Genomic DNA, 22414 nt, shown 5'->3' on the forward strand with positions numbered 1-22414 from the left:
GTCAGGATGGGGAGGAGGTCTCCACCACTCCTCCTTCTCCTCTGCCCAGTCCAAGTAGATACCAAGTAGGCTTGGGAATATCACCTGTTCTCATGGACTGGTGGGAGGAAACAGCTAGAGTACCTCCTGGGAAGAAGGCTAAGAGCCCTGCAAGTGGTGGTGGGACAAAAGGTAAAAGGTAAAGGATCCCAGATGGTTAAGTCAATCAAAGGTGACTATGGGGATGCGGCACATATCTCGCATTCAAGCCAAGGGAGCCGGTGTTTGTCCACAGACAGCTTTCTGGGTCATGTGGCCAGCAGGACTAAACCGCTTCTGGCGCAATGGAACACCGTGACGGAAACCAGAGCACATAGAAACGCCATTTACCTTCCTGCCATCCGTACCTATTTATCTACAGTCATACCTCGGGATGAATACACTTCAGGTTAAACATTTTCGGGTTGCGCTCTGCGGCGACCCAGAAGTAATGGAACGCGTTGCTTCTGGGTTTCGCCGTTCACGCATGCGCAGACGCTCAAAATGACATCACCCGCATGCGCAGAAGCGGCGAAACGCGACCCACGCGCGCGCAGATGCACAGTCGCATCTTACATTCACTTCAGGATGCAAACGGGGCTTTGGAACGGATCCCGTTCGCATCCAGAGGTACCACTGTACTTGCACTTTGACGTGCTTCCGAACTGCTAGGTTGGCAGGAGCAGGGACCGAGCAACGGGAGCTCACCCCGCCGCGGGGATTCGAACCGCCGACCTCCTGATCGGCAAGCCCAAGAGGCTCTGTGGTCAGAGGGAGACTAGGAAGAGGATGCCTCAGAAGCTGAAAGGGCAACAGGGGGCTAGTCCAACATACGCATGCTGTAATTGCATGGACATTTCACCCAGTTTATGTTTCAGAATTGCACAGGGGAAGTCAAGCTACAGCTGTGCCTTCCCCTTGTGCCGCATTCTTTTCCAGAGCCTTAAGGACAACAACTTTCCACTTTCTCATGGCCTGTAGAAAGCTGTCTCATATCAGGTTGGCTCACTGGTCCATCTGGCTTAGTATCATCTATGCTGGTTGCAGGAAACCCTTGCGGCCGCCACCAAGCTAAACTACAAGTCCCATCATCCCCAGCCATTGGCCATGCTGACTGGGGCTATTGGGAGTTGTAGTTCAGCCATATCTGGAGAGCCAAAGGTCCTCCGCCCCTGTTCTATGCTGATTGGTATTGACACTCTAGTGTTTCAGAAGGGAATCTTTCCCAATTCTACTAAAGGGGATAGAATTTGGGTGCTTATGCATGCCCAACATGTGTTCTGAAAGCTGTCCCAAGAGGTTACTTATCTGCTTCTAATATTTCTTGCAAACTCTTCCTTTTTGGGCCATAGCCAACGAAAACGACTTCGGGCGGCTTCGTTGCACAGCGCCTAAAAGCTATTTGACATTATAATCAGATGCAGAATGGAATAGTCATTGATTTTCTTTAAGATTCTCCTGCTTTTACATCGTTAAGCGGAGGAAGGAAAACAGACCCGACGGGGAATCAAAACCGTAACGTGGAAATCTATTAATACCCTTTCAATAAAAGCCGCGTCCTGCTTCTTGCTCTCTTCAGTCTCTGACCTCAAACCCTCAGCAGTTGTTAGCAAACTGGCTGCGAGTGAGAGAGACAGAATGATTTTGCTCGTCCAAGATGGCTTCCTCGTTGTCTCCTGTGACACTAGGACAGGAGTGGGCCTGTCTGGGCCTCTCTGTGTGGCCATGGAGACTCTACCTGGGCCACCCTGATCGACACGCTCCTAGAGTGTTCGGTCTGGGAGGAATGTATTCTTGGATCGGGACCATGCCTCTTCGTTGCCTAGATAGAAAAGGGTTTGTGTATGTATGAAACCCTGTGAATTTTGGGTGGTTGAAATGTAATCTAGGATAAGAGAGACATGCATTTATCCCCCTCACTTTAAGCCTCCTTAATCGTACATGCCTAAGTTTGTGGTACAGTGGTGCCCCGCAAGACGAAATTAATTCGTTCCACAAGTTTTGTCGTCTAGCGAATTTTTCGTCTTGCGAATCACGAAATCCCATAGGAATGCATTGAAAATCAATTAATGCGTTCCTATGGTCAAAAAAAGTCCAAACAAAGCCAAATTTGGTACAACAACAGTTTATTAACTGCTCTTTAAAGTCACACATACTGTAAAGAGCAGTTCAAAAATTGAAGGGAAAATAAATTAACTTTATAAACAAAACATGTCTTTGTTTTTAGACAAAGGAAACAAAGTCGCGAGACGTTTTCGTCTTGCGAGGCAAATCGAAAACGGAAAAACCTTTCGTCTAGCGAGTTTTTTGTCTTGCGAGGCATTCGTCTTGCGAGGTACCACTGTATGTGCATCAATCATTCCAGCAAATGCTGGCCTTAAAGGTGACCCACCAACATTTCTTCAATGAAAATAGGTATGTCTAATAATAATAATAATAATAATAATAATAATAATAATAATAATAATATCCTGTCCACTCTGGGCTGCTTCCAACATATATAAAAACAAAATAAAACATTTTAAAAAATAAAAATTTAAAAGAAACCTTCCCTATAAAAGGCTGCTTTCAGATGTCTTCCAAGGAATGTACAGTGATACCTCGGGTTAAGAACTTAATTTGTTCTGGAGGTCCGTTCTTAACCTGAAACTGTTCTTAACCTGAGGTACCACTTTAGTTAATAGGGCCTCCCGCTGCCGCCGCGCCACCACCAGGCGATTTCTGTTCTCATCCTGAAGCAAAGTTCTTAACCTGGGGTACTATTTCTGGGTTAGCAGAGTCTGTAACCTGAAGCATCTGTAACCTGAAGCGTCTGTAACATGAGGTACCACTGTACAGTCATACCTTGGTTTTTGAACAGCTTAGTTCTTGAACGTTTTGGCTCTCAAATGCCGCAAACCCGGAAGTGACTGTTCCGGTTTGTGAACTACTTTTCGAAGCCAAACATCCGATGGGGCTTCCACAGCTTCCGATTGGCTGCAGGAGCTTCCCACAGCCAATCAGAAGCCGTGTTTTGGTTTCCGAACGTTTTGGAGGTTGAACGGATTTCTGGAACGGATTCTGTTTGCCTTCAAAGGTCCAACTGTATAGCTACTTATACCCTTGGCTTGGGGGTCACATAACTCCATACCCTCCAACATTTCCCCAGTGAAAATAGGGACGTTCAAAGGAAAAGCAGGACATTATTTGATCAAATCAGAAACCGGGATGGTTTCTGTAAATCCAGGACTGTCCCTGGAAAATAGGAACACTTGGAAGGTCTGCACTGTTATTTATTTATTTTTTACTTTTATTTTGGCTACCTTGGCCATGAGTCCAAAACCCTGGCTTCAAATCTAGAGGAACCCAATGCAGAGATTCTTGTATATTTCAATAGCCTCGCAGGAGATAATATCTCAGCCTTCCTAATGAATGATAGAATGATGTTGGATAGCAACTAAGGGGTTTCCAGCTGTAATGATTTAAGAGAATATAAAAAAGGGTTATAAATGGGTTAAAATCTAATGGTAAGGATTTGCTGAACCAATAAATTGAAGTGGAATACAAAAAAGGGAGGTATGAGGAGGTCCGGGAAATAAGCTAAAAGAAAATAAGTAAAAGAAAAAAATGTATGTTTTTAACTGTTTTTATTTTGTATTTTTCTTTTTTCTTTTTCATTTTCACTGTTATATTTCAAAAAAAAAAATTAATAAATATTTTCTAAAGGTAATATCTCAGCTTTCCCAGCTGCACCCATTAAAATTCTGTCTTCAGCATAAATACTTTAAAATGTGCAGGAGCTTTTGATTGCATCTGTTTACCCTCATTTTCTGCTTTGGCTTCTCTGCCTGGTCATCCTGTAGGGAAAGACCACCACTTCTCTGAAACAGATGCTGCTTCTTAAACACAAGCAAACAGCCCACCATGCAGGAAATCCAGATTTGCCCCATCGCTGGGTTGGGGAAGCTGGTCCTGTTGGATTTCTGCCTGGTAGGCAGCTGCTACAAGCAAAGAGCCTCTGTCGGCCAAAAAGGTGGCTATAGTGTAGGGAAATGGGCTGGCAGCTTGCCTTCAAGAACAATCTAAGTCTTATTCCAATGCACATGCCCAGTCACTAAGAAAACCCGAAACCTGATCTATCTTGGGGGGTCTAGGGAGCAACTTAGCAACTGCCTGTGCCTTTGTAGGAAAGGCTGCTTCTCTCTTTAGAACCGCAGGTCAGGATTTTTTGTTTTCTCTTGGCATTTGGGTAGTCTCGAAATACTGCAAGAGAGATGAAGGTGAAATAGACCCACTGGCTTCGAGAAGATGGAAACAGATTTTTGGTCATCGTTATGCAGCGGCTGAGCCGAGGCCCTATTCTGCCCTCCGCTTCCCCTGCCAAATCTTCTGAATGGCGGGGCAAGTTCATGAATGAACCAATGAATAACCATTTCTTTTTTTTCAAAGCCACTTCCCCATACAACGTTTTCAAAGCACCCACCCCATTTCGCTCCCCCTCCCCACAGCTTTCTCTGCTTTGGCTAGCTGGCAGGCCGGAGCGCTCGCAGTTCTGGGCGTCTCTCGCCTCCCTCCCCGTCAACGCTTATTTGTGTCCTACCTCTGAATTGCAAGAAGCTAATCGGAAAGCGTTTGTGGAGCAATGATTCACAGGAGGAAGGGTGCTGAGCCAAGCCCTGTTTTTCGCTAGCCTGCTTCTATCATGGGAAATCAGAGGTGGTGGAGAACGAGATTTGACCTGCCTCTCCCCCCACCCACCCAACTGTTGTCGTTAATATTTCATTTATAAAAAGATAGTGACAAAATAAGAAAAAAAGGGGGAGTGAGGATAGGGGGAAAATAAAATAAAATGCCGGTGTTTGTGTTCTTATTATCCTAATCTTCTTCTTCTCACTCATAGCCGAGTAAGATTGTCTTCCATAAACACGGTTTTAAACGTGAATCCGTAAGTGACTGTGGAGACCTATTCTGGATCCACACATCCTTCCACAGTGAGGACATAGGTTTCCGGGTGGGAGTTGATCAAGGTGAGGGTTTGCCAAATGTGCCTTTGTCTTAGCACATTTCTCCCTTTCGTCCTGAGTTCGAGTGTCTTCAAAGCCCACGACACCTTTGGTAAAGGCTGTTCTCCAATTGGAGCACTCGCAGGCCAGTGTTTCCCAGTTGTTGGTGTTTATACTACATTTTTTGAGATTTGCCTTGAGAGAATATTTAAACCTCTTTTGTTGAGCACCAGCATTACGCTTTCCATTTTAAAGTTCGGAATAGAGTAGTTGCTTTGGAAGACGATAATCAGGCATCTGAACAACAAGACCAGTCCAACAAATTTGATGTTGAAGAATCATCACTTCAACACTGGGGATCTTTGCTTCTTCCAGTACACTGGCATTAGTTTGCCTGTCTTCCCAGGTATTATCCTAATACACAAGTTTGGCAAGTGGATAGGGTCACCCACCTGTCAATCACCTGACATCACAATGGCGTCAGGTGACACATTTAAGTAGGGAACTCCCTCCTATCTTGTTCTCACAATGGCCAGCCAGATGCCTTTGAGAAACCTGCAAACAGGACCCGACACAAGAGCACTTTCTCCCCTCCTCTGGTTTCCAGCATTGAGAAGCCTTGCTGCCTCTGAATGTGGAGGTAGAGCATAGCCATTCTGATAAAGTAAAGGTAAAGGGACCCCTGACCATTAGGTCCAGTCGTGGCCGACTCTCATCTCGCTTTACTGGCCGAGGGAGCCAGTGTACAGCTCATGTGGTCATGTGGCCAGCATGACTAAGCCGCTTCTGGCAAACCAGAGCAGCGCACGGAAATGCCGTTTACCTTCCCGCCAGAGTGGTACCTATTTCTCTACTTGCACTTTGACGTACTTTCGAACTGCTAGGTGGGCAGGAGCAGGGACCGAGCAATGGGAGCTGACCCTGTCACGGGGATTCGAACCGCCAACCTTCCGATCGGCAAGTCCTAGGCTCTGTGGTTTAACCCACAGCGCCACCCGCGTCCCTTGCCTTTCTGATAGTCTTGTCCTAAATGATTCTGTCTAAACACCTTTCAAATCCATCCGAGTTGGTGGCCATCACTACAGTTTCTGGGGGGAATCCCAGAGTTCCACCATGAACCGTGTCAAGAAAAGCTTACTGTTGTCTGTACTGTATTGCTAGCTTGGCCTGGCTGGGGGCAGGAAGGGGCGCACAGGGTGGGGGGGAGGGGGAGGTGGGGAGAGAGCAGCACGACCCTCCCCCACACCCACTAAACACACACACACAGTGGCAGCGGCGCTTGTCAATCACAACGGTACTGGGGAGGGGCTAAACTAAATTTGGGGGCGCTGGGCGGATCTTAGCATCCTGACACCGCATATGCTAAAGATGGACCTGTGAGTGGGTGGAAGCAGGGGGGGGGGAGAGACACATAATAAAATTTACTGGGGCAGGATCTCCTGCTGCCCCTCCCCACCCTGTAAGTGAGGATCTGCAGAGACCTCAGTCCCTTTTCTATCTCGCCTCCTTTTGAGTAGGCCTTCCTGATTCCGTTCACGATGCTTGAATTGTCCTTGTGTTTCTCAGCTTCCAGTGTTCCTCGATATCTTTTATGGTACTATAATTTCTGCCCCCATCGCTTGGGGCTTTTCCTATTCCTCCTCCTCCTCCTGCTCTCATCTTGCAATCTTTAACGTTAAATAGAATTTGTTTTTTCCCCCGTCCTGTTTTGCAAATTGGCTTTACACCGTATCTTGCCTTCTCGCAGGCGCATCCTGCACGGAAACAAAAAGGGAAAGGAAAGCCAATAAAACTTTCAATTAGATCGTAAAGATGTGATGGTCGAAAATCTGAGCGCACCTCGCGAGCCCAAAGCCTGCCTGTTTCTTGCACAAGGGCCAATCCGCAGGTGGGTTAAGGTGGAAATCATTCCCACAAGGTGGACAATCACCAAAATATTATGATTATTAATGCCTTCCACAGACCTGCCTCAGTCAACTAAAACAGCATTTAAAAGGACATGAGATACATTAAAAAACAATACAGGGAATGGCAGAGACCCATTCATTCCTCGGGAAAAGCTTGTTGTCTTCAGTAATGTCTTCAGTTGTTTCCAGAAAATGCAAATAGAGGATATGTTAGTTTGAAAACTTTGAACTTGGCCGTAGTTCTTTTAAATGGGATGGGGTTTTCCCCCCTCTTCTCCCTTTCAGATGTCTCTGTTTAGCTTCTTGATCACGGAAACAAGACATAGATTGAGGCGAATGAAAACGGCATAGCGTCTTCTAGAGGGTGTTCGGTATAAACATGGCCTAATAAGGTTTGGTTTAGGAAAAAACCAAGCATAGCTGTTTAGTCAAATATGTACAATTATCATTGAGGCTTAACGAAAGGGGGGGGGAGCAGATGTCAGGGGACCAGGTGAATAATGTCATAAGACATGGAGACTGTTCTGAGGGAAAACTTTCTGGGTAGGAATTGGGAGGGGGACAGGTTCCCTGAAAGTTGGATTCTGGATTTTAGCTTTCCTGTGCTCTTTTTTAAAAACCTTTTTTTTAGCGTTTGCCGTATTCTGCATATATTATCCCTACAATCTGGTGATTTATTGGAAAGGGATGAAAAATAAACCTGAATGAGTTTGGGTTTTAGAATTTCTGCTACTGGTGTGGGGTTCCTCCAAAACTGGTGTTCTGGGTTGTTTTGCAGATGTACATTCTGGAACATATCACTGATATAATAATGGTGCTTTAGGGACAGATTTATACTGGACACACACACACACTGCCGTTCTGCTTTATTTCCCCCCAAAGTTACCACATGATTGCCATCTGGAGGGGCACTCTGGTGATGCAACACAGTGAAAGTGGGACAGGAAAATAAATAAACCAGAACATTTGCAGAACATTGTGGCACTGTGGGTTAAACCACAGAGCCTAGGGCTTGAATCGATGGTTCGAATTCCCATGACAGGGTGAACTCCCGTTGCTCGGTCCCTGCTCCTGCCCACCTAGCAGTTCGAAAGTACGTCAAAGTGCAAGTAGATAAATAGGTACCACTCTGGCGGGAAGGCAAACGGCGTTTCCGTGCGCTGCTCTGCCAGTAAAGCAAGATGAGCGCCGCAACCCCAGAGTCGTACGCAATTGGACCTAACGGTCAATGGTCCCTTTACCTTTACCTTTTTATCATATATTGATTTATGCTCCACCTTTTTCCCTGACTGGACTCACGGTGGCTTACAGGTAAAACTGAGAAATGCTAAAAACACCGGGGGACGACGACATTTGTTAAAAAACAATCGGACATTGATAGAAGTAAAAACCATATACAGTGGAACCTCAGTTTTTGAATGTAATCCATTGCAGATGTCCATTCGACTTCCAGAACATTCGAAAACCGAGGATCAAAGGGCTGTCAACAAGTTCAATGGGGGAAACTGAGAAACACTCCTCAGAAGCCGTTTGACCTCTGAGGCGCATTCGGAAACAGAAGCATTTGCTTCTGGGTTTTCGGCGTCCGGAAGCTGAAACATTTGGCAACGGAGCAGTTTGAGAACCAAGGTTTTTTTCAGGAGTTTTTTCAAGTTTGAAAACAGGAATTGAACCAAGGATGTGGGATCTGTGGCCCTCCAGAGGCTTGCTGGACTGCAACTCCCATCACCCATGGTCACTGGGAATTGGAGTCCCAAATTGGAGTCTTCCGCATATCTCGCGCAAGGCAGCAGGAGTTTGGTAGGATCAGATAATTACAATTATCCAGCCCTTTCACATTAAAAGGGATGCGGGTGGCACTGTGGGTTAAACCACAGAGCCTAGGACTTGCCAATCAGAAGGTCGCGGTTCGAATTCCCGCGACGGGGTGAGCTCCCGTTGCTTGGTCCCTGCTCCTGCCAACCTAGCAGTTCGAAAGCACATCAAACTGCAAGTAGATAAATAGGTACCACTCTGGTGGGAAGGCAAACGGCGTTTCCGTGCACTGCTCTGGTTCGCCAGAAGAGGCTTAGTCATGCTGGCCACGTGACCCGGAAGCTGTACACCGGCTCCCTCGGCTAATAAAGCAAGATGAGCGCCACAACCCCAGAGTCAGTCACAACTGGACCTAATGGTCAGGGGTCCCTTTACCTTTACCTTCACATTAAAAGCAATCCATTTCCCAAAGCCTTATGGAACAGGCAGATTCAGTGGGAAAGGACAGGGCATGCACTGATAGAATCAGAGCAGTACAACTGCCTGCAAACCTTTGCAGGCTAGCAAAGAAAGTGGGATTGTGTCTAATCAATACTAGAGGAGAGGAGGAGGAGGAGTTTGGATTTGATATCCCACTTTATCACTACCCAAACGAGTCTCAAAGCGGCTAACATTCTCCTTTCCCTTCCTCCCCCGCAACAAACACTCTGTGAGGTGAGTGGGGCTGAGAGATTTGTTACCAAGTTGCTCTGGTCCCCTTCCTCCTCTCCTTGCCAAACTCTGGGAGCTGTTTGCTTCTGGGTTTTTGCTGCCCTATTCAGCGAGTTCCCTTTGAAGCTGATCCTGTAAAGAACCTGGTGACTTTTATTTGGGGGAGAGAAGAGGCTGAGCCTCTCTCTGGCTTGCAGGGTGGAAAACTGAAGCTCAGCGTTGCTGCCCAGGCTTGACAACATCAGAGCTGCCCTTTTTTCAATGCCTGCTCCTTTCAAAGTTTGTTTTGGAAGCGATGGGCTGCCACCTCCTTTCTGTCAGCTTGCCTGTCGCTGCTTTGTTCAAGCTCCAGGCCTAAGGAAAATTCGCTATTTTTGCTACTTTTCAAAGTTTCCTTCCAGACTCCAAATAGGACAGAACAGCTCCCCTGAAAGGGGGGGGGGGAGAAAAGCCCAAGAGCATCGCAGTCTGCCCGAATTTCCTCATGTGCTTTGCGCTTGTCCTCACTGCTAAACACTTGTAAAACATCTCTGAGCACTGTTCGTATATTAAAAGATAAGCAGTTCTCGGCTGCCTACAGGCAAGCAGTCTAATAGACATGATGCGATGGATGGGGTCGTGCAGTGATAAAAAAATAAATAGAAGCATCTTAGGGCAAACTGACACAGTGCGTGTTCTTCTGTTCTTTGTTCTTTGTGTATTTATTTAAGGCATTTTGCAAAAGGTCCCACAGACCCTGGATAATCCAGTTAAAACAAGGAAGAGGGGCTGGTGACAGGGGTGGAGACATTATTTTAGGTAAAGCCGAGGGCTTTACAGGTAAGCACCATCACTTTGAATTGTGCTTGGAAACGTACTGGGAGCCAATGAAGGTTTTTCAGGACTGGTGTTACGTGGTCCTGGTGGCCGCTCCCAATCGCCAATCCAGCAGCCGCATTCTGGATTAGTTGTAGTTGTAGCTGTATGAACTTCTGCCCATTAAGCCTTGTTAAAAACTGAAGGTCTTTGCCCACAGAATGTGGCAGTTTTACTGGCTGCAAAGCCTTAGAAAACCTGCCGCCTGCTGACTTGTTACTTGGCTGAAATGTATTTAAATTAGATTTGTAAAAGGTTTATTGCTTATATTAGGGGTGGTGGGGATGTTGTAATACTTTTGCAGATCCAGATTTATTTTCTGAGCCTTGGAGAAATATTCCACTTTCCAACATGAGTAAGAATGTCTCGAGATTCTTTCCGGGGTTTGGATTCCAACTGATAAATGATACCCTTGCTGGTGCCATTGCAAGACCAATTTTTTTCTTTTTTAAAAAAGGTTCGTTTCCATTCCTTAAAAGGCAGCGGAACTTTTAAGAGCACTTACAGTATGTGTGGGCAGAAAGCAGTGTCCGTTCTTGCCCATTCTACAGGAGAGGGTTGAGATCTGATTCCTAGCCACACATTTGGGCGACATCTTCACAGAGCTGTCCAAGGTCTCGTTCCTGCCCAGGCACTACCAGTTTAGACCCTTATAAGCGTATACAGTGGTACCTCGGGTTACATACGCTTCAGGTTACAGACTCCGCTAACCCAGAAATAGTGCTTCAAGTTAAGAACTTTGCTTCAGGATGAGAACAGAAATCACGCAGTAGCGGCGTGGCAGCAGCAGTAGGCCCCATTAGCTAAAGTGGTGCTTCAGGTTAAGAACAGTTTCAGGTTAAGAACGGACCTCTGGAACGAATTAAGTACTTAACCTGAGGTACCACTGTGAAATTAAGTTGTTTTTGTCCCGACATGCATCACTTTTCACCTGCTTGCATTGAATTGCATTTGGTACTTTATCTTCCATTCTCACCATTTGGAGACATCCTTTCAGAGGTCTTCACAATCGCTAAAAGATACGTTTTTCTCTGTGGTTTTGACTAGGGCGTGCATTTTTGCAAGCGGCTTCTAATGTACATTATTTTCACAAATGCATTCATTTTCATACACATTTCCCACTAATATGTGCAGTTCTGTAAGCCTTGGTTGGAGAACTGCACATAAAAATCAGATAGGTGTGAGTTTTGAAGTATCTTGGGTGTCATATTGTTCATATTGGGGGTTTTAAAAATAAATTTATTTATTTGGTGTTTCAGATTAAAATCTTACAGCCACATATATAACATACAACATAGAAAAAAGATTCCAAAGAATCTCTTAGACTTCCCTTCTCCCCTTTGTGGATCCTCTTGTTAATCATTTCCTCCTGCATCTTTTATAATAATCCAAATCTTTTACCTCTCCATTGTGTCCAAAATTCACCATTAAACTACAAGTGTTATTCCAATCCTGCTAACTTCAACTTAAAAACAATGGTTCTTAAGATGAATTATAAATTTTCCCCATTCCTTTTTAAAAATTTGGTCTTCCTGATTTCTGATTCTTCTGGTCATTTTAGCCCAGGCACAGGCAAACTTGGCCCTCCAGATGTTTTGAGGCTACAATTCCCATCATCCCTGACCACTGGTCCTGCTAGCAAGGGATGATGGGAGTTGTAGTCCCAAAACATCTGGAGGGCCAAGTTTGCCTGTGCCTGTTTTGGCCATTTCAGCATAATCCATCAACTTGATGTGCCGTTCCACTCTGGCAAGGACTTTATCTTCTTTCCATCTTCATATTGTGTTTCAGTGCTTATGTTGTTTTGGAAACTGCAAATCTTAGAAATTACCCTGCTTTAAATGTGAACTGAACTGAATGTCTCCTCCACCCCTAGGTATAAGTCGGGCTATCAGGGAAGGACCATAATAATAATAATAATAATAATAATAATAATAATAATAATAATAATTTATTATTTATACCCCGCCCATCTGGCTGGGTTTCCCCAGCCACTCTGGGTGGCTTCCAACAAAACACTAAAATACAATTACCTATTAAACATTTAAAGCTTCCCTAAACAGGGCTGCCTTCAGATGTCTTCTAAAAGTTTGGTAGCTATTTTTCTCTTTGACATCTGGTGGGAGGACGTTCCACAGGGCGGGCGCCACTACCGAGAAGGCCCTCTGCCTGGTTCCCTGTAACTTGGCTTCTCGCAGCGAGGGAATCGCCAGAAGGCCCTCGGAGCTGGACCTCAGTGTCCGGGTAGAACGATGGAGGTGGAGACGCTCCTTCAGGTATACTGGGCCGAGGCCATTTAGGGCTTTAAAGGTCGTGCATTGGTACTGCATTGCACGAAAAAGGTTCCAAGCCCAGTCTGTAGCATCTCCAGCTAGGGGCAGGAAACGCCCTTGTTTGAAAACCAGGCATTGTAGGCAACCATGAGCAATGGCCTGACTCACTATAAGGCAGCTTTTTATAGCCTACGAAAAATACACCACCAGCATAGCAACATAATGTTGGCAGGTGCTTGCTGCTGCTCCATCTTTGATATCCTGCCAGTACGTATCACCCTAGACATGGACGTCAAACACATCTTTTAATCCCATGTTTGGGAATCTGGGGGGAGAAGGGTTAATGCTTTCCTTCTGCACTGTTTCCCCCCTGAGAATCATCCTTCTGAAGGGAGAGTAAAAAACAACTTCAGAGGTACAGTTTTCAGCCAGAAAAAAAGGCAGGGGGCATTTAACTCCTCTGCAGACCCACCCCCTGAATGGGATGAGTTGAAGTCAGTGGATAATAATAATAATAATAATAATAATAATAATAATAATAATATTGCCACTCTGGGTAGCTCCCAACAGAATATTAAAACAAGGTAAAACATTAAAAACTCCCTAAACAGGGCTGCCACCTAAAATGTCTTCTAAAAGTCAGATAGTTGTTTATTTCCTTGACATCTGATGAGAGGGTGTTCCACAGGGCAGGCGCCACTACCGAGAAGGCCCTCCGCCTGGTTTCCTGCAACCTCACTTCTTGCAGTGAGGGAACCGCCAGAAGGCCCTCAGAGCTGGACATCAGTGTCCAGGCTGGACGGTCGGGGTGGAGACATTCCTTCAGTTATACTGGGCCGAGGCAGTTTAGTTCTTTCTTATGTGGTCACGGCGGCTGCTCCCAGTCATCAGTCTAGCTGCCGCATTCTGGATTAGTTGTAGTTTCCGGGTCACCTTCAAAGGTAGCCCCACATAGAGCGCATTGCAGTAGTCCAAGCGAGAGATAACTAGAGCATGCACCACTCTGATGAGACAGTCTGTAGGCAGGGAAGGTCTCAGCCTGCGTACCAGATGGAGCTGATAAACAGCTGCCCTGGGTACAGAATTGACCTGTGCCTTCATGGGCAGCTGTGAGTCCAAAATGACTCCCAGGCTGCACACCTGGTCCTTCAGGGGGCACAGTTACCCCATTCAGGACTGGGGAGTCATCCACACCTGCCCACTCCGTCCCCCCAAAACAGTACTTCTGTCTTATTCTATCTTTATTTCTATAACCCAGTTGAAGATTTAAATTGTAAGATTTGCAGAGCAGAAGGCATCATCTCTGATGATATGGAATAGTTCAAGGCTAATTGCCAATGCAATTCTGGGCTGCATCAATAGGAGTATAGCATCTAGATCAAGGGAAGTAATAGTGCCACTGTATTCTGCTCTGGTCAGACCTTACCTGGAGTACTGTGTCCAGTTCTGGGCACCACAGTTCAAGAAGGACACTGACAAACTGGAACGTGTTTAGAGGAGAGCAACCAAAATGGTCAAAGTCCTGGAAACGATGCCTTATGAGGAACGGCTAAGGGAGCTGGGCATGTTTAGCCTGGAGAAGAGGAGGTTAAGGGGTGATATGATAGCCATGTTCAAATATATAAAAGGAAGTCACATAGAGGAGGGAGAAAGGTTGTTTTCTGCTGCTCCAGAGAAGCGGACACGGAGCAATGGATCCAAACTACAAGAAAGAAGATTCCACCTAAACATTAGGAAGAACTTCCTGACAGTAAGAGCTGTTCGACAGTGGAATTTGCTGCCAAGGAGTGTGGTGGAGTCTCCTTCTTTGGAGGTCTTTAAGCAGAGGCTTGACAACCATATGTCAGGAGTGCTCTGATGGTGTTTCCTGCTTGGCAGGGGGTTGGACTCGATGGCCCTTGTGGTCTCTTCCAGCTCTATGATTCTATGATTCTATGAATGAGGGGCCCTTGCTCTTGGAAATCCCTCATTTTCCCTGACAGAGAACCTGGGAGGTGAGGAAAGAGGCGGGGGGGGGGATCTTGAGCAAGGCAACAGGAGTGGGGGAATAAAGAATAACCCCAGCAGGGACAGGAGAGGGACAGAGACGGCCTGCTCTTTTTTGAATACCACTTTCTCAGTGGTGGAGAGACCAGGCATCTCCTTTATTTATGTCATTTACACCCCACCTTTTCCTCCAAGGAGCTTAAGAGGGTGTCCATGGATTTCCTCCTCATTTAACCCTCACAACAGCCCTGTGAGGAGGTTAGGCTGGGAGGCAGCAACTGGTCGCCACCTCCATCCTCCAATGCGCAAGGCAGTGGGTGCCTCTGAACAATCCCTGTTCCTGGGGGGCGTTTCTCTTGTGCTCCCGCCCTGCTGCTTGTGGGACCCCCTAAGAACAGGCTGCAAGTCTGGCTGGGCCCCCTTGGGCCTGATCCTGCTGCACAGCTCTTGGGAGGCTGTGCTCCGACTGTTGGCCCTTCCCTGAGTGGGGGCACCGGGGGCGAGGCAAGGGATGTCTCCCTCTGCTCCTGGCCCACCCAGGAAGAAGCAGAGGCCAGTGCCAGCCGCAGAATGGGGGCCGGTCTGGAGGGGAAGCAGCCTTTCTGTGGATCTTAAGATGTTCTCTTTAATATAATAATAATAATTTCTTATTTATATCCCGCCCATCTGGCGGGGTTTCCCCAGCCACTCTGGGCGGCTTCCAACAAAACACTAAAATACAATAACCTATGAAACATTAAAAGCTTCCCTAAACAGGGCTGCCTTCAGATGTCTTCTAAAAGTTTGGTAGTTATTTTTCTCTTTGACACCTGATGGGAGGGCGTTCCACAGGGCGGGTGCCACTACCGAGAAGGCCCTCTGCCTGGTTCCCTGTAACTTGGCTTCTTGTAGTGAGGGAACCACCAGAAGGCCCTCAGCGCTGGACCTCTTTGGTTGGGGAAGATGAGGGCCGGCTCCTCCTGCGAAAGGAGTTTCTCTTTATACATTCGCTGGTAAAATAATACAGTAAGAACGTGCAGCGATCTCAGGAGGGAGGCCTCCATCATAAGCAGCTCTGTGCAAAGAGGGCAGAAGGGGAGGAATGTCAGGTAGCAGCTGAATCCCAGCAGAGTCTGGAAAACACACAGCTAAAGCAGGTTGTTCTTTCTTGGGCTCTGTAGATTAGAGCGTGAGAGAGAGTGGCGGGGGTGCCTTTGTTGCACAGGGCCACTGAAATTGGAGACCCAAAGTCCATCACTGCTATTCTGGGTCTTGTTTGGAGAGAAATTCTCCCCTGGCCATTTTCGAGAACTCAAAAGTTCCAGGCTACCCTTGGGAGGGAGAAGAACCCAATGAAGAGAGCACCCAAAGGTGCCGGTAGGATCCCTACAGAGGTAGGGTGTTTATTTTAGGGTTGAGTGAAAAATGATCTCCCAGAATTTCCCATCCTATTTGTGGGCGGGGAAATTGGGGGTGGGGAAATATTCTCCTGAATATTTGGGGTGGGGGGTGGTAATTCTGCTGCAATTTGGATGATGACAAAAAAGGAAACTCAGGAAAATCATCAGAAAACTACCTGGGAAAATTACTGGCTCATGTAAAATCCAGCATGGGATTTAGAAAGGTCAAATAACCAAGGTCCTTGGTCCAAGGAGCATCTTTAAAAAGTGGGCATGTTGTGGGGGGCACGAATCTTCAGGATGTCTTCCCTCTTTCCCATGACTTTACCTTCTGCGCATCCAGCGGCACATTGTTCCATGGGGGTAGAAAACTGAAGATGTCCAGAAAGTCAGTCAATCCATCTGAACAGCTTTCAAGACAAGAACAGAAGAAGTGATCTGAATGGCTGCTAACTGCTCCAACTGACTGGGCTTTCAGCTTAGCCAGGGATCCTTTCAAGCAACTCACCTGGTCTCCTAGGAAACAAAACATTCCCCAGGATTCCACAGCTGGTTGTGAGGTCAGAGCCTGGCCAAGGACGGGAGCCAATGGGCTCTGGGCTCCAGGAACACTCTCTCTGCCAGGCCCAGGGCACCACTGGGCAACCTCAGGCAGCTGCCAAGCGTCTGACCCACCTTCTTTCCCTCAGAGAATCCCGGGCACTGAAGTTTACCTCTCACGGAGTTACAATTCCCAGCAACTAAACAAGAATAAGAGTAGTTTATACCCCGCCCTAGACTGCTCTGCTTCCTTTATTTTAGCAAATGTTTTGTGCCACTGGGGAAGTGGTAATTCTGTATTGATTTGTTTTGGATGTTTGGATGTGATGCCAATAAAAGGTTTGATGATGATGATGATACCCCGCCCATCTGGCTGTGTTTCTCCAGCCACTCTAGGCAGCTCCCAACACAATATTAAAACAGAATAAAACATCAAACATCTAAAAGTCAGATAGATGTTTGTTTCCTCTAGTCATAAGTTCCATTTCCTCATTCATCTAAACTGAGAGGAAAATCTGCATGAAAAATTGTATTTAAATAGATATACAAATACCAGGTTTTTTCCATGTATGTATTTCACCTTTAATGCATCTTGGTATGTTCCTTGAGCCAAGAACTGTATCAGAAAATCTGGGGGTGTATGACATCTGAAGGATAATTAATTAGCCGGGAAAGTGCAAATCTAGCCAGTTCACACCAGGAACTGCAGGAATTACCGTACATTTCTAACTCCACACCAAGGTCCCGATCTGGATCAGAGCCCCCCTTTGCATCTCAAATATACTTTTTCAAAGCCAACTGTGCAGTTGGTCACAGGCATCTCATGCAGTTTGGCCCTGTGATTGTATAACAGATGGAGGATGGAGGAGAATTCGGCTCAACACTTTTCAAAACAATGCGCAAATCAAACCGCAGCCATCCTTTGAAATTAGCCCTTCTTTGAATTTTGTGATGCGGTTCCAAATAGACGTCTACAAAAATCCACACAGCAGGGGAAAGTGTGCAGGGAAAAGCATTTATCAGTGAAATTAACGTGCTAATAATAATAATAATAATAATAATAATAATAATAATAATAATAATAATAATTTATTTGTACCCCGCCCATCTGGCTGGGTTTCCCCAGCCATTCTGGGCGGCTTCCAACAAAGATGAAAAATACACTAAAATGTCACATATTAAAAACTTCCCTGAACAGGGCTGCCTTCAGATGCAAATAATGCATTTTGTTAAGGAAATCTGCTTGCCAAAATGCGTTAGAGAAAATTGCATACAAAAACGTGCATATAGGGAGAAATTTATGCTAAAATGCTGACTAATTTTCATGAGGGTTTTTTTTTGTTGTTGTTGTTTTGTTTTTTGTGTTTTTTGTTTGTTTGTTTGTTTTCTTTTTTTTTTTTTGCAAACTGATGCAGAAATGTGGAGAACTGGACATAAGACTGGAAAAATCAGAATTTGAGAGAAACCAAAATGGACAAATCTGTGTATTTCCAGACAGGCCCAAGAGCACCAATTAAGCTACATGACAGTCATTTGAACCCTGTTTTTCCCCCACAGGTCACTGCCCAACTTTCTAGCGACAGCACCCTGCTCCCAGTTTGCACAAAGGCTTGTGGGTGGTGTGTTTAGTCTACTGCAAGCCATTGCCCGGGCCTCCCCCCCCCCCAGTGCACCGAGAAAGGTTTCATCAACATTATTTACTCTAGTTAAAATTATTGCACTCTGTTCTTTTGAGGGACATATTTCTTCCGGACGTTTGTTTACTCTCCAAATCAACATCGAGTTACAGCAATGTTAAAAGCATTTAAATATTTTCACAAAGAGCAGGATTCAGCTATTAAAACAGGTTATTTTCAGCCAAGGGTGGGTTGTTTTAGTCAACTAACAGACTAGGCGGCAATCGCCAATTGTCGCCATGACAATAATTGTATATTTCCAGCCAAAGAGGCGAGCGTAAAACATCTCTGTTTATCTTATGTGTTCTCTGTAAATACCCAATGACGGGTAAAGGCCAAGAATGAGCTGGATGTACCCTTTGTTGCCTCAACATTTGGGCAGTTCCAGGCTGTTGCAATTTTCAGGTGGGATTCAACCACAGAACAGCAAAATCAGGTTGGACTGTTAGGGTTGATTTAGCAGTCTTGTGCAACGAAACCATTTCCCTCCGAGATCAGACTTTTTGCAACAAGGAATGTGATGGGGAAACGCTCTGGAAGTTGTGAGATAATATTTTCTCGGCTAACCTCCCTGCAACCAAACCAAGGTGAATATTCAATAAACAGATCAGGCAGAAGTGGTCGGAATCCGCCACACGTACACCTTTTGCATTTTTCCATTTAATGCAAAGGAAAGCATAGTCAAAACGCCAAGTATCTGGAATGCAGAGAAATGATCCCTTATTAATAAAAAACAGCCATGTTCACTTCTCATAAACTCATTCAGCAGCCGAGACACTGAGGTCCAGCTCCAAGGATAAGAAGTAAGGATACAGGGAACCAGGCAGGGGGCCTTCTCAGTAGTGGCACCTGCCTTGTGGAAAGCCCTCCCATCAGTTGTCAGATGATGATGATGATGATGATGATGATGATGATGATGATAATCATCATCATCATCATCATCATCATCATTTTATTATTTATACCCCGTCTGGGTTTCCCCAGCCACTCTGGGCGGCTCCCAACAGAAAATTAAAAACATGATAAAACATCAAACTTTAAAAACTTCCCTAAACAGGTCTGCCAGAATGGAGGTGTGGGGACAGAACCAGTCATATAAGCCTGTTGACTATTACACATGTACCATCTTGCTTGTCTTTTCAGCCTCTGCTGAAGGCTTTCCTCTTTCAGCAAGCTTTCTGAGATCTTTCTCAGTTGGCATCACTATTGTTGTCACTAGAATTGTTGTTAAGATGTTTAAATTTTTTTATCACTCCAATGAGAGGATGAGCAGGAGATACATAAATAAGCACATGCAGGCAGTTTAGCACAATCAGTAATATCCAAAGCAACACAATGACCAAGTACAACAATACGATGTTGTATATAATCTATACAGAACACTGAACAGTATGAAATGTACTCCCTGCAAAACCAAATAAACAAAAGTCTATAAATCTCTGAAAGTCACAAAATATGCACTCTTGATGGATTCTCTTGAAAACATAGAACCAAATGAAAGTCTTATAAGTCTCTGAAAGTCTTTGTAGACTATTCAAGTCTCTGAAAGAAGCAATGGATCGGATTCTGATCTGGTGAAAACAAGCCGTTAAGTTTTTAATGTCTGATATTCCATTATGTTTCTGTATATTATGTTGGAAGCCACCCAGAGTGGCATGAGCAGCCCAGTCAGATGGGTGAGGTATAAGTAATAACATATGATTATGATTATGATTATTTCCATTTATGAATTTAGCTTCTCTGCAAAGCCCCAAGTGTTGGACGTTTTGTGGTTATTGAATGAGTGGACAAGGAGGTGATCCAGGGCTTATCTTGCATTCTCCTCTGTGCTATAAGCAATTTACATCTGCCAATAACTTATGCCTAGCATCCAAAAATAATTCTAGAAACCATCTAGCCTAACAGATGTTCCAAATGCACATAGCTCACAGTACAAGGGTTCAAGTCTTATTTTCATATCTAGGAATAGAAACCCAGGACTTTCTTTGTGCATCGCATTTTTCTGCATACGTGCAGGACCTGCATTTATTAAAAGCATATTTGCATGCAGATAATATAGTCGAGCCCCACTCGCCCCTCCCCAGATCGGCAACAATTTGGTACGTTCCCTTCTCGCCATCTGGAAGCAAAATATTTTGAGAATCTTGCAGATGCTCACGGAGTTTGCGTTTACAATCCGAGGTGGGGGAGAGGAGGAAGACATTTTAAGAAGATTCCATTTCAAGATGAGAATTTTAAGAAGACTGCATATTATTTCTGGCCTTTCTATAATTATACAGGGACGGTAGCGCCTGTGTCCATGATAACTCTGAGTGTATCTGGCAGGCATTTTCTGAGCTTTTGGGCTTCATCGCGGCTGGTGGAAGTCCAGGACAAAATGTACACAGATGGGAAGGACAGGAGTATAGAAAAATATGCCTGTAGCTCTGGGATGAGGAGTCTGTAGTCCTCCAGGTGGTGTTAGACTTCAGATTCTATTACTGTTGGCCTTGTCAATTTGGGCTGATGAGAGTCCAACAACATTGGCCATCTTCAAATATCTGAAGGGCCATCACATGGAAGAGGAGACAAGCTTGTTTTCTGCTGTTCCAGAGGGTACAACCCAAAACAGTGGATTCAAATTACAGTATAAGAAAGGTGATTTCAACTAAACATTAGGAAGAACTTTCTGATGGTAAGAGCTTTTCAACAGTAGAATGGACTGCTTCAGAATGTGGTGGACTCTCCTTCATTTGAGGTTTTTAAACAGGTTGAGTGATCAGGGATTTTTTTTTTTAGCATTTCAGGTGGTTGGACTAGATGGCCCTCGGATTCCCTTCCAACGCTACAGTTCTTTGATTGTATCAGCATTCCTTGTTTTTATATCCCACACATCCTCCAGTCAGGAGCACAGGACAAATGACAACACAAATTCAATAAAGCAATCGCACAATAATAAAAGCATCATCAGGACCATAAAAATCAGACCACAACACAGGAAATGATACGTATCTGTGGAACTGTACCCAAAGCAATTTCCCTTTATTATCCAAATGCCTGGAGAAATAAAAAAAATCAACCTTTGTTTAAAATGTCTGCTGCTGAGAACAGATCAAATACTCCCCAGCAGGGAGTTACATCAAGGAGGTATCTATACCAAGAATCCCCTGTCTTATGGACTCCCACGCCCATAAGTGTCTCCACCCCCATTGTTCTGCCCGGACATTGAGGTCCAGCTCCGAGGGGCTTCTGGCGGTTCCCTCACTGCGAGAAGCCAAGTGACAGAGAACCAGGCAGAGGGCCTTCTCGGTAGTGGCGCCCGCCCTGTGGAACACCCTCCCACCAGATGTCAAAGAGAAAAACATCTACCAGACTTTTAGAAGACATCTGAAGGCAGCCCTGTTTAGGGAAGCTTTTAATGTTTGATGCATTACTGTATTTTAATATTTTGTTGGAAGCCACCCAGAGTGGCTGGGGAAGCCCAGCCAGATGGGTGGGGTATTAATAATAATAAAGTAGTAGTAGTAGTAGTAGTAGTAGTAGTAGTAGTAGTAGTAGTAGTATTTTAGTATTATTATTATTATTATGGACTGGACTCTCCTAGAAATAACTCTCCTGATGACCACAATGGGTGTTGAACAGAATGGAAACTTGTAGCTCTTGGGTTGTAGTCAATGCTAGTCCTACTCAGAGTAGACCTATTGGAATTAGTGGGCGTTATTGTTTGTTTGTTTGTTTGTTTGTTTATTATTTGTACCCCACCCATCTGGCTGGGTTTCCTCAGCTACTCTGGGCGGCTTCCAACAAAGATTAAAAATACATCAAAATGTCACACATTAAAAACTTCCCTAAACAGGGCTGCCTTCAGATGTTTTCTAAATGTCAGATAGTTGTTCATTTCCTTGACATCTGATGGGAGGGCGTTCCACAGGGCGGGCGCCACTACCGAGAAGGCCCTCTGCCTGGTTCCCTGTAACCTCGCTTCTCACAGTGAGGGAACCCCCAGAAGGCCCTCAGAGCTGAACCTCAGTGTCTGGGCTTAACAATGGGGGTGGAGACACGCCTTCGGGTATACTGAGCCGAGGCCGTTTAGGGCTTTCAAGGTCAGCACCAACACTTTGAATTGTGAAACTTACTGGGAGTCAATGTAGGTCTTTCAAGACCGGTGTTATATGGTCTCGGTGGCCACTCCCAGTCACCAGTCTAGCTGCCACATTCTGGATTAATTGTAGTTTCCAGGTCACCTTCAAAGGTAGCTCCACAAAGAGCACATTGCTTGACTAACTTAGGCCCATTAATTTCAGTTAAGTTTACTCTGAGTGCGATTTTTTGTTGTTTAGTCATCTTAGTTGT

The 22414-nt window shown here is 45.2% G+C and overlaps 1 protein-coding gene across 3 annotated transcripts in view; it reads left to right on the forward strand.

Annotated features, from left to right (window-relative positions):
* TNFAIP8L3 (TNF alpha induced protein 8 like 3) overlaps positions 1-22414 on the forward strand; it is a 60166-nt gene that overhangs the window by 32475 nt on the left and 5277 nt on the right. Inside the window, exons 1-2 of one of the 3 annotated variants that reach the window (XM_083476039.1) lie at positions 4920-5670; positions 7193-7299. The exons of 1 other annotated variant lie outside the window; for it this stretch is intronic. The gene's annotated coding sequence lies outside the window, so the exon portion shown is untranslated. Of the gene's footprint in view, positions 1-4919; positions 5671-7192; positions 7300-22414 lie in introns of those variants that run through there. One more of the 3 variants, XM_083476038.1, reaches the window with a different exon arrangement.

This window comes from Podarcis liolepis (assembly GCF_965112155.1).
Source record: "Podarcis liolepis genome assembly, chromosome: 14".
In the NCBI taxonomy this organism is placed as follows: Eukaryota; Metazoa; Chordata; class Lepidosauria; order Squamata; family Lacertidae; genus Podarcis; species Podarcis liolepis.